Consider the following 10,780-nt stretch of genomic DNA (forward strand, 5'->3'; position numbering starts at 1 on the left):
TTTGGAAAGTAGAAAAACAGATAAAGAAGAAAATAAAAGTCACTCTCATCCTGTCCCCAAGAAATGAATACTATTCATACTCTGGCATTTTTCTCAGGTCTGTTTCCTAGGAGGTGGGGGGTGGGACAGTAAACCAGTTCTCCACATAAAACTTTAAAGCATGTTTTGGTTTTTCTCATAAGGTCTTTAGAACCTCTCATTGTGCTTTTACCTAGCAATAAAAGCTAGCTTTTATCAGAATAATTAGAATTCAGAGGCAAAACAGACTGATAGAAAGAGAAAGCCTTTGGAATCAGCCATGTCTGGGTCCAGACCTCAGGTTGCACTCTGTAATCTTGAATGATGTTTGGTTAACTTTCCTGATTCTAAGTATCCTCACTGGTAAAATGGAAGTAACAATTTATTCCAAGTGTTTGTTGTGAAACTTAAAAGAAAAACAAATACACTGATTGTACTATGGTAGGTGACGAATAAGTGATTATACTACTAGTAGTAAATATTAAGGATAACGTTAGTGTTGAAAGATTGAAAAAAATGATTCCTATGAAACTAGATAATGAAGACAAAAGAATCTTTCTAACATTTCAACAGGTACACTGTAGATTTTAATGACACACACACACACACACAAACACACACACACACACACAAACAAGAATATCCCTAATGAAGTCTCATATTTTACTTATTACCATAAAACATCTGCTGGCTTTTAATTAGGAAGGACAAACATGTTAGCTAATTATGCCACTTCGTTAGGAGACACATTTGTATAAATGTTTACAAAGAAAACTGTGCAGGGTTAGGATTTAGTATGGGTGTTCTATTTTAGAAATGTTAGTGAAGTTTTAATACATTTCTGCGTAAGCCCCAGCACAAGCTCTAGCCAGTTCCTAAACTCTCAGGCATTCATTTTTGGTCCCTCTGTTCTGTATTAAAAGGCCAGGGACAAACACAGTGGGCTACTTGGCAGAAAACACCAACTAGGTCAATAATAAAACAACCAAACAGGCTGTACTGGTCAAGGGAAAGCTTCTTGGAGTAAGTGAGTCCTGCATGATGAGCTGGACTTTACCGCAAGTAATGGAGGAGAGGGGCACTGAAGCTGGTGTAGGCGCTCTGTCCCAGCACAGGAAGAAACATAGCTTCTGGCTCCCAGGAGGAACTGAAAGCAGCTGTGGGAAGAACTGAGGAGGGGACAGCCCCAGGGACCGATGGCTCCAGAAGCCATGTTTCTCAGCCCCTGCCACCATTGGAATCCTGGGGAGCACCAGACCATATGGCAGAGCCATGACATCAAGATGCCTGGGAGTGTGACCTGGGTGTCAGTGTTTATAAACATGTCCAGTAGACTGCAACTGAAGGTCATAGTTGGCTCAATGACTCTCAGTCACCAGCACCCAGGAAAAGCCTGGGTCCTGCCGGATGCTGCCCATGATAACACACAGGCTGAGCTGCACAGCATCAGCCCTGCACTCGGGCCTCACCACCACCTCCGATGGCATTGCTTGGCCCTGTAGATATTGTCACACCACCATTGCCTGACGCAGCCCATCAACCAGCACAGAAGAATATTCAAGGGTCTACGCTGGGCTCCTACCAGACACTTCTCTTACAAGTGTCCAGCTCCTTCCACCCATAGTGGTAGAGGTAGCCTAGCAAGCATCCTAACAAGTCTGGTTAAGTTCAATGGTATCCCACAGTTACATTAAAATCTTATCTGGGAGTTTCCCTACATGATCTCAAGCTCTGCACTCATTCACAGAAACATCAGTGGTCAGAGCAGGGCCAGCTAATGCTCCTGGTACAGCCCCTCTTCAACCCTTGATGCTGACAGGAGGCTGAGCTTTCTCCTCTTTCTGGCTTTGGGAATCTTTTTTCTGTGTCCTGTGGCCTTGTCCATCTGCAGGCTGCCTGGGAACTTATGAGGATCCCGTGTTTTAGGAATCGCTGGCTCAGGAAGTTGGCCACCATAGTATAAAGAAGGAAGGTACCTGGAGTAGCCTCCCTCCACCTGCCCTGCCTAAAGCCAGATGCACCTGGACATCACCTGCCTCTGTAAAGGGACGTGGCCACTTCTCCACAGAGGAAAGCCCCATCAAGCACTTGACCAAGGCAGAGCTAAGACCAAAGCACTGCCCACCCAGCCAGCGAGGACACGGGAGCCACTTTAGGTTCAGTTAGGTTATCATTGACATAGACGGTGCAAGGAAAAGTGGCCAAAGGTACCAGCTCCCCTAGTCCTTGTCCCTCACACCAAAAAGGATGACCAGGAAGCAGAAGGGGTGGGCGGGGAAGCTGAGCACAGGAGGAGATGTCCCATTCCCGAGAAGCCTGTTCCAGCAGCTGCAGCTCTGTTCGAGGATTACAGGGCTGAGAGCTCCACAGTTCACCAGAATCTGGGAGGTGATGCGAAACTGTCCCACGACAGCCTCCGGGGGTAGAGGGCTCGGAGCAGCTCTTCACAGGCCTCCACCCTCTGGTGCTCCAGGAGGACCACAGGGCATCCTGCCAAGCCTCAGATTAGCTGTGGTGTGAGCCTTGGGCTGCGTGGCCTCTGTGGTTACGTGCAAGGCCCCTGGGCAGCAGGGCAGAGCCATCTCCACAGGGCCCACACTCTCACAGGCACTCAGCTGGTCCCCCAGGCCCAGATCTCACATCCTGCTGGACAGATGTCCTGGACTTCCTGCCCTGTAAGGACAGAGCCAAGCAACAGCAGGAGAGGGACTCTGGAGATCTAGATGTCCACTGTGCTGCTCCCAGCTCTAGCATGAAGAAGGGGGTGGAAGAGGTGAGGACAGCAGTGAGAGCTGTCCCGCTAGTCATGAGAGATGAAAATGGCCAAAACTGGGGTGCAGGGGACAGATGGAGAGACAGGCACAGCTGCTGGAGCTGTTGGGATGGATGAAAAGTGTGCTTCTTTGTCCCGAAGGCCTGTGGAGGGACTTGGGAGATAAAGAGTCAGATGGATGAATGCCTGGGGTTCAGCTGGGGCAGCTCCATTCCCTGAAAGAGAGAACACCAGAGGAGGGCACAGGAGAGAGGACCATGATGAGCTTTGACCTAAACCATTGCACGCAAGGTCATGGGTCCCAGCAGCAGTGGGCAGGCAGGTGCACATGAGTCAGCACATCGGGGAGCATCATGACTCAGCTTGCCGATGGCCAGGGGCCTGGGGACGGGATCCTGCACATTCCATCCGGATGTCCCAGGCACTCACAGGGCAGCCAGGTGAGGGACCCGGAGGGGAGCAGATAGACAAGGAACAGTGATTAAAATAGAATCAAGGGGCGTGTGGGAGCAGACACAAGGGGCATCTGAGCTGGGAGGAGGCACCCCCTGTGAGCTGTGTTTTGAAAGAGAAATAAGATGTAGTTTTTAAACAGTATCCCATGGGGAAAAGTGTATCTGAGAGACAGGGAGCAGTCTGCCTGCCCTAAGAGGCAGGGGAACACCAGGCTGCATTAAGGAACTCACAAGCAATGCTGGCTCAGGCATAGTGGTCCACACTGAGGGCACACACACGGCTGCTCATGGGACAGTGGACACAAGGCTTACCAGAGCCACAGCCTCATCCCGGGCACCTCTGCCCCCAGGCGGCCCAGGCCCATCACCTGGAGAGACATTGCCTGCGTCGTCTCAAAGCAGCACCTGGTATAAATAGAGGGCTGAGCTGTGGGGAGGCTGAGCCTGGAAATGGTCTCCAGGAAGAAAGTCTTGTGTAAATGACGCACACAGCCGACCTCTGTGCACTGGGGCAGCACAGACTTTGAGACGTCAGCGCTGTGCATTACAGGAGAACTGTTCCTGCTCATGGGTTTGGAAAACAGAGGGAGAGGAAATTAATCTCATGTCAGCTAGGCACTAAGTGCCTTTTTTTTTTTTTAATCTACTAAAGTGAATCAGGATTCCTAGGAACATTTAAGCTTAAAACACATGGAAGAAAAAATGATTCTCATTGATTTCAGTGACACTGAAAGTAGAGAATCTAGACAAAGGCTTTCTCTTCCTCTAGTTTAAATCACACCATGAATTTCTTACAGTCTAGTGTTGGGACATGTGGGGTAAAGTGCTCTCTGGACACAGGATGGCCCAGGTTGGCCACAGCTCCACAGGCTGCAGGCACCTTCTGGCCCTGGGTGGCCTCCCTTCTCCATACAGCCCCTGGACCTGGGAGGAATTTCCACAGTTCCCTGTTCTGGGACTCTGGTTCCCAACATTTCCTTAAGCAATACATTACCATGGGTACCCACCTTCTTTGTGTTTGCCTCTTTGACAATAAGTGCCCTGCAGTGCATCTGCAGGTACCTTCCCTGCTTGCCAAGCACACGTGAGGGTTTCTCACCTACACATGGTAAACCTGTGCCTGTCAATTCACACTGCGTTGTTAGAAATCACGTGCCTGCTGACAGATCTTGCCTTGTCCACACAACTATTAATGCCTTTTTTATTGTTTTATTATAAAAAGGATGCATGCGCATTACTTTTACTTTGGGAAATTACAAAGGAGTAGAGTTATATATAAATAGAATGCTACAGCGAAGCCCACTGTCTTCATCCAAGCCCAGGCCATGCTTCCTGCCCGTATGCAGCCCAGAACCCTGCCTCGGCCCCTCTCAGAGCACACTGCCTTCCTCCCACAGCTTCCTCTGCTCTTCCCAGAGCTTCTGGACCAGCCTCTCCTCTATCACCTTAAGGATTCCCAGCCCCCAGTGCGCTGCTTCCTGACTCTGCTCAGCAGGAGTGATTCCCCATTAATTTCTACTAAGGCCAAGTCCACGAAGTTCTGACGGAGGCATCCCAGGGCTGCCGCTCAGGGCCCACCTTCCTGGGCAAGAATGTGTGTCTGTGTTGGGCAAATATCTGCTGCTCCCAGCCTCCGGGAAGCTGAGTGTCAACTCTTTCTGCTTTCGGCTTCTTCATAGCCTGCAGGATTGATGAGCCAGCCAGCCCGGACAGAGTGCAGCAGTGCAGGCTGCCAGGCTCCCTCCCTCGTGCTAGAGCATGACTCAGAAAGCCCCCGCTATGGCATTTATAATAGGCAGAGCCAAAGCCAAGACAACATTTTTTCTTTTCCTCTGTCTCTCAGTAAACCTTATCTACTGTGACTTACATTTAGAGTGAAATAGAGTGGAAAGGTAAGGCTATTATCCAGCTGGTCCGCAGGAGAAAAAAGCTAAGCAAGCTGCTCTTGCTGACAAAGAAATGTTTAAAGCCAAAAATGTCCTTATGTTCTCTGTTGACCAAATTTAACAGGCACGCAGACCACCTCTACAAGCATTTAGTGTGGCTCACTAGAAAACTCGGCCAGGCGCAGTGGCTCACACCTGTAATCCCAGGACTTTGGGAGCCCGACGGGGGCAGATCACCTGAGGTCAGGAGTTCGAGACCAGCCTGGCCAACATGGCAAAACCCGTCTCTACTAAAACTACAAAAAAAATTAGGCAGCATGGTGGTGCACGCCTGTAATCCCAGCTATTTAGGAGACTGGGGCAAGAGAATAGCTTGAACCTTGGAGTCGGAGGTTGCAGTGAGCCAAGGTCGTGCCACTGTACTCCAGCCTGGGCAACGGCCCAGGACTCTGTCTCGAAAAATAAAAAAGAAGCAGATAAGGAAGGAAGGAAGGAGGGAGGGAGGGAAGGAAAGAAGGAAAAAAGGAAGAAGGGAAGGAAAGAAGGAAAAAAGGAAGGAAGGAAGGAAGGAAGGAAGGAAGGAAGGAAGGAAGGAAGGAAGGGAGGGNAGGAAGGAAGGAAGGAAGGAAGGAAGGAAGGAAGGAAGGAAGGAAGGGAGGGAGGGAGGGAGGGAGGGAGACAAGCATGATCATTGCATGGAAGTGGCCCAGAACGCCCATTCCTCATGTCTGGGAGATGTCAGGAAATTTGCTTGTCACTAAGCTACAACTTTCAATTATAAATTGAACATAAGAATACTCAATTGACAGGCTTCAGTGAGAATCCACATAAAAATAACTTAGCACACCATGTGCCATATCACAGGTGCTTACAAAATGCTCCCCTCCCCTCTGCAGGGCAGCCACCACCTGCTCTTCGTACCCTTACAGTCAGGCTGCCAGTATGGTCCACTCAAGCCACTTCTCTGGACTCCGTCAGCCCTGTGGTGTCTACACTGGAGTTCTGTGCCCTCCACATATTCAAAAGAATTGAAAACAGGGTCTCAAACAGATAAGTGTGCACCGATGTTCATAGCAGCTTTATTGTCAGTTACTGGGAAGTGGAAGCAGCACATGTGTCCACTGACAGAGCAATGAAGACACAAAATCCGGTGTACACCGAATGGAATCTCATTAGCTTTGAAAAGGATAGAAATTCTGACACATGCTAAAATGTGCATCAGCCTTGAGGACATTATGCTGAGTAGAACTAGCCAGTCACAAAAAAAGAGAATACTGATGATTCCACTTACACCAGGCACCTAGAGTAGTGAAATCCACGGAGACAGAAAGTAGAATAGGGGCTGCCAGGGCTGAGAGAAGAGGGGCTGGGGAGTTGTTTAATGAGCACGGGGTTTCAGTTTTGCAAGATGAAAAGAGTTTTGGAGATTGGTTGTACAACAATGTGAATGCATCATACTGTTTTGTTTTTTTTTTTTTTGAGACAGTCTCACTTTTCCACCCAGGCTGGAGTGCCGTGGATCAATCTTGGCTCACTGCAACCTCCACCTCTCAGGTTCAAGCAGTTCTCATGCTTCTGCCTCCCAAGTAGCTGGGATTACAGGCCTGCACCACCATACCCAATTAATTTTTGTATTTTTAGTAGAAATGGGGTTTCACCATGTTGGCCAGGCTGACCTTGAACTCCTAACCTCAGGTGGTCCACCTGTCCCAGCCTCCCAAAGTGCTGAGATTACAGGCATGAGCCACCGCACCTGGCCTGCACTGTACTTAATACTACTATACTTACACTTTTAAAATGGTTAAGATAGTCAACTGTATGTTATGCATATTTCACCACCATCTGAAAAAACAAATTACCACATATCTTAATCTTCCTTCTTAACAATACAAAGATTGAAATTTCTAGTAACTGATCAAACCTCTCCTATCTTAATACTGTTTGGCGCCTATTGTTTAGTTCTAACCTATTTGTTTGTCCCACAGGTTAGACATCATTGTTTGGTCTTACGGTGTTTGTTTAGATTTACATTTTATTCATAACTTTCTTTCACTTTTTTTATTCTTTAATGTATTATTTAATTTATTATTTAATTTAAATCTATGAAATCACTTTAATAACCTTCATCTTTTTACATATATACATTAAGTTCTGGAGTACATGAGCAGAATGGGCAGGTTTGTTACATAAGTATACATGTGCCATGGTGGTTTGCTGCACCCGTCAGCCCTTCATCTACATTAGGTATTTCTCCTAATGCTATCCTTCCCCTAGCCCCCCACCCCCAGAAAGGCCCCAGTATATGATGTTTCCCTCCTTGTGTCCATGTGTTCTCATTGTTCAACTCCCACTTATGAGTGAGAAGATGCAGTGTTTGGTTTTCTGTTCCTGTATTAGTTTGCTGAAAATGATGGTTCCCAGCTTCATCCATGTGCCTGCAAAGGACATGAACTCATCCTTTTTTATGGCTGCATAGAATTCCGTGGTGTATATGTGCTGCATTTTCTTTATCCAGTCTACCATTGATGGGCATTTGGGTTGGTTCCAAGTCTTTGCTATTGTGAATAGTGCTGCAATAAACATACGTGTGCATGTGTCTTTATAGCAGAATGATTTATAATCTTTCGGGTATATACCTAGTAATGTGATTGCTGAGTCAAATGGTATTTCTGGTTCTAGATCCTCAAGGAATCACCACGTTGTCTTCCACATGGTTGAACTAATTCACACTCCCATCAACAGTGTAAAAGAGTTCCTATTTCTCTATATCCTCTCCAGCATCTGTTGTTTCCTGACTTTTTAATGATTGTCATTCTAACTGGAATGAGATGATATCTCACTGTGGCTTTGATTTGTATTTCTCTAATGACCAGTGATGATGAGCTTTTTTTCATGTTTGTTGGCCCCATAAATGTCTTCTTTTGAGAGGTGTCTGTTCATATATCCTTTGCCCACTTTTTGATGGAGTTGTTTATTTCTTGTAAATTTGTTTAATTTCTTAGTAGATTCTGGATTAGCCCTTTGTCAGATGGATAGATTGAAAAAAATTTTCTCCCATTCTATAGGTTTCCTGTTCATTCTGCTGATAGTTTCTTTCCTGTGTAGAAGCTCTTTAGTTTAATTAGATCCCATTTGTCAATTTAGGCTTTTATTGCCATTGCTTTTGGTGTTTTAGTCATTAAGTCCTTGCCCATGCCTATGTCCTGAATGGTATTGCCTAGGTTTTCTTCTAGGGTTTGTATGGTTTTAGGTCTTGTGTTTAAGTCTTTAATCTATCTTGAGGTAACTTTTGTATAAGGTGTAAGGAAGGGGTCCAGTTTCAGTTTTCTGCATATGGCTAGCCCATTTTCCCAACACCATGTATTAAATAGGAAATCCTCTCTCCATTGCTTGTTTTTGTCAGGTTTGTCAAAGATCAGATGGTTGTAGATGTGTGGCATTATTTCTGAGGCCTCTGTTCTGTTCCATTGGTCTATATATTTGCTTTGGTCCCAGTATCACGCTGTTTTGGTTACTGTAGCCTTGTAGTATAGTTTGAAGTCAGCGTGGTGCTTCCAGCTTTGTTCTTTTTGCTTTGGATTGTCTTAGCTATACGGGCTCTTTTTTGGTTTCATATGAAATTTAAAGTAGTTTTTTCCAGTTCTGTGAGGAAAGTCAATGGTAGCTTGATGGGGATGGCATTGAATCTATACATTACTTTGGGCAGTGTGGCCATTTTCACAATATTGATTCTTTCTATCCATGAGCATGGAATGTTTTTCCATTTGTTTGTGTCTTCTCTTATTTCCTTGAGTAATAACTTGTAGTTCTCCTTGAAGAGATCCTTCACATCCCTTGTAAGCTGTATTCGTAGATATTTTATTCTCTTTGTAGCAATTGTGAATGGAAGTTCACTCATGATTTGGTTTTCTGTTTTTCTATTATTGGTGTATAGGAATGCTTGTGATTTTTGCACATTGATTTTGTATCCTGAGACTTTGCTGAAGTTGCTTATCAGCTTGAAGAGATTTTGGGCTGAGACAATGGGATTTTCTAAATATACAATCCTGTCATCTGCAAATGGAGACAATTTGACTTCCTCTATTCCTATTCGAATAGCCTTTATTCCTTTCTCTTGCCTGATTCCCTCGCCGGAACTCCCATGATGAGACTAGAATTCTGTGGTCCGTAAACCTCAGGACCAGGGAGATCCTGGGAGTGTTTCCTTATGAGAACGTCCTCCATGGGCTCGTGGGGAGCATTTCCAGCCACCAGTTCCCTCCCAGTGACAGGCATGTAGATGCTTAGCTCTCTTCAGAGCGCTTTGAAAGCTGTGAGTAGCCTTCAGTCTGGGTGGGGGTGGGGCCGGAGGGGAAGCGGCTTCTTCAGAATCCTTCCCTGAGTCCTTGCTTCTCAATGTCCTGCAGGAGGCCTCAGAGTCATTCAACTTAGTGGGAGGTAGGGAGAGGGATTTTCTCACCTGCACTCTTAGCGTTCTTAACCCTCTTAGCTCAACACCCTTTTGTAACCTTTCACTTCCACTCATCTACAGCTATTTCCAAGCATGAACCCAAGGTACGAGCGAACTCTAAGAAGCCCCTGATCTTGGTGGAACCCCAGTTCTATCTGGGCACTGGCTTCTGCATGCTTGTGACCCTGCCTAGCAGTCCCAGCCCCACTGTGTGGGGCAGTCTTTCCGAATCTTGTTTGAGAGGACGGAGGAAAGCCCTCTGGACTAACAAGGGAGATCCTCAGAATCTCAGAACCCCAGAAATCCTACAAACCCAGGCTCCTTGGTGTGCAGGATACTCGAGGGCCAGGGCATCTGAAGGTCACCTAGTCCTGGGATGTGGGGTTCTGGAATGCTGTCCCAGGGGTCCAGGGATCCTCCAGGCTGCCCAGCAGAACAGCCCTGCTTCTAGTTGCCTTACTCAGAGGGATTCCTCAGTGCTGTTTTGAAGAGCAAGCTTTCTGACAAAAAAAAAAAAAAAAAGGAAGAAAAAGTATACAACTCAGTGAAATATGCCAACCCAGAGGCTAATTCTTTTTCTGCTAAGGATGAAACATTTACATGGCCACATCACAGGGCAATGCTGGAAGCAGTCGAGGGAAGGATATGAGCAGAGCTGGGCTCAGGGATGGAGGGCCTAATCCACCTCTCAGGGTGTCTGCTCAATGCCTGGCCCAGGGAGTTCCGAGATGAGGACTCGAGTTCATGGAGTGATACAGGGAGGCAGCCCCTGTCATCAGTGCACAGTTGAGGGGCACCTGTGCAGCCTAGCATGGAGGGACACTTCCCAGCAGAGACGGCCTTTGACTGAGTTTCTGCAAGCAGTGGGCAGGTGCTCCCAGGAGGACCAGATGGAAGAGGTGCTTCCAGCAGAAAGATTAATAAGACCAAGGGCCTAAGCAGGCAAGGGCTGGAAAAGAAGAGTAAAAAGACTAGGCTGGGCTCGTGGGAGACATTTCTGTGGGCTGTTTGTGGTGCCAGAAAGAATGGACCACTTTCACTATTTAACCATGCTGTGATTATGGGCCAATGCTGGAGCCTTTCAGATGCTCTGTCCTGTTATCGATAAATGAAGTTCCTAGCCAACAGGGCATCCCTGAGGAGGGGCTGATGTAAGCAGCAGCACAGCGCTGGCCCGTGGAGAGGCTCAGGAAGGCAT

This window comes from Theropithecus gelada, chromosome 12 (genome assembly GCF_003255815.1).
Source record: "Theropithecus gelada isolate Dixy chromosome 12, Tgel_1.0, whole genome shotgun sequence".
NCBI classification, from domain to species: domain Eukaryota; kingdom Metazoa; phylum Chordata; class Mammalia; order Primates; family Cercopithecidae; genus Theropithecus; species Theropithecus gelada.